This window comes from Tupaia chinensis, unplaced genomic scaffold (genome assembly GCF_000334495.1).
Source record: "Tupaia chinensis unplaced genomic scaffold, TupChi_1.0 Scaffold000161_1, whole genome shotgun sequence".
NCBI classification, from domain to species: domain Eukaryota; kingdom Metazoa; phylum Chordata; class Mammalia; order Scandentia; family Tupaiidae; genus Tupaia; species Tupaia belangeri.
In genome coordinates this window covers 863,741-865,638 of record NW_006159632.1, presented here as the reverse complement: position 1 = coordinate 865,638, position 1,898 = coordinate 863,741, and the positions used below count along the sequence as shown (strand labels likewise).

General features: G+C 57.4%; 1 protein-coding gene across 1 annotated transcript in view; it reads left to right on the top strand.

Moving 5' to 3' along the window:
- RYR2 (ryanodine receptor 2) overlaps positions 1 to 1,898 on the top strand; it is a gene marked incomplete in the record, with an annotated part of 234,621 nt that overhangs the window by 132,394 nt on the left and 100,329 nt on the right.

The window sequence follows — 1,898 nt, the reverse complement described above, 5'->3', positions numbered from 1 at the left end:
GGCCTGTGGGTCCGGGGCGGGCCCTGCCGGGTCCACACTGCAGGCTCGGTGCTGAGGCAGCAATCAGGCAGGAGCGTGTTGGCAGAGACGTGGACGTCCCATCCCGCTTAGGGAAACCGGAGTCAAAGGCTGAGTCATTTCTGCAGAGGCCGTGGGTCGGCGAGGCACAGCGGCCCCGTCCCGGACGCCGTGCCTGAGAAATGGCCCTTTCCACTCCTGGGGCTCCTGGCTGGGTTTCTGCCACTGCTGTAGCCGGTCTTCGGTCTTAATTTACATTTCACAGAGTCAGCATTTACAGTTCAGTCATTTAAGATCCCTGGGGTGGCTCTCTTCTGAATGATTTGCAGTTGACAGACTTTTGTTTAACTTCTCAAGGGGAAAGCCATTCTGTCAGCATCGCACACAGGGTCATCAAGCCCTTTTAACCTTCTCGGGGAACCGTGCACCCAAACATTCATCTCTGCCTTCAGCCGACACTGCCACTGCCTGTCCTACAGACTCAGAGTCCCCCCGTGGGCTCAGGGTTCTCCTGTGGGCTCAGGGTCCCCGTATGGGCTCAGGGTCCCTACAGGCTCAGGGTCCCCCTACGGGCTCGGAGTCCCCCTATGGGCTCAGGGTTCTCCTGTGGGCTCAGGTTCCCCTGTGGGCTCAGGGTTTCCCTGTGGGCTCAGAGTTCTCCTACAGGCTCAGAGTCCCCCTGTGGGCTCAGAGTCCCCTTACGGGCTCAGGGTCCCCCTATGGGCTCAGGGTCCCCCTGTGGGCTCATAGTTCCCCTATGGGCTCGAGGTCCCCCTGTGGGCTCAGGGTCCCCCTACAGGCTCAGAGTCCCCCTGTGGGCTCAGAGTCCCCTTACGGGCTCAGGGTCCCCCTATGGGCTCAGGGTCCCCCTGTGGGCTCATAGTTCCCCTATGGGCTCGAGGTCCCCCTGTGGGCTCAGGGTCCCCCTACAGGCTCAGAGTCTCCCTGAGGGCTCAGAGTCCCCCTATGCACTTGGACCCGCTGCAGTTGTTACATTCTCATTAATGAGTATGACCACACTTCCTGCTGTGCTGTTTCAAACTCACTACTTACCACATATTCTTACTTTCCTGTTCTTACTTTCCCATGTTATCCTTAAAAACAAACAAAAACCCCACCCCGAAACCATCTCGGGGCTGTCCTGTACAGTGAAGCAGACCTTCCGGCAGCCTGATGAAGCCTTGTTCATGCACACTGCTCCATCCCGCCGTGTGAGGTGCGGGAGAGCCTCTCTTGGCCACTTTCCAACTTAGAACCACCTCCAGGGGGACCAGGTAGACGTCTCTGGTCACAGATGTTCGCTTGTCCTTGAACTTCATCCTTCTGGAATGCCACGCGGGGGTGTGGGCGCTCTGCCCAGGGAGGGAAGCTCCAGGCTCTCCACTCCGTCCCCAGGGCCCAGGGCCACCTGGGTGTTGCGTCCTGACTCCTGGCCTGTACATGCTATCACCTCCATTGACAACAGGGGTCTGCTAGGGCCCTGCTGCCTGTCGTACCGCAGAAACCTATTTCTCACGTTCTTTGCGTCATCGAAGTGCCGTTGCTACTGCTCTGACTCCTCTTGGCACCTGCCTGAAACATAACAGAAGCTTCAGGAGGCCGCTGGTGCCCCCGTGCTCTGGCACGGGCTGTCAGGTTACCAGCCTCTCCGAGGCTCAGGCACTTTGCTTTTCGCATTGCAGTTGTGGCTCGATCGTGGACAGAACGTGGCCCCTGGAGAGAGCGTGGGCTTCTATCAGAAAGCTGAACTGATGCACCCTGCTCCTGTAATTACACCTGCTGGATGATTTGCATAGGGACTGAAATTCTCTGGTGTTTTTTTTTTTTTTTTTTTTTTTTTTTTATTTTTATTTACCGGGGGGACACGCAACGGACCAGAG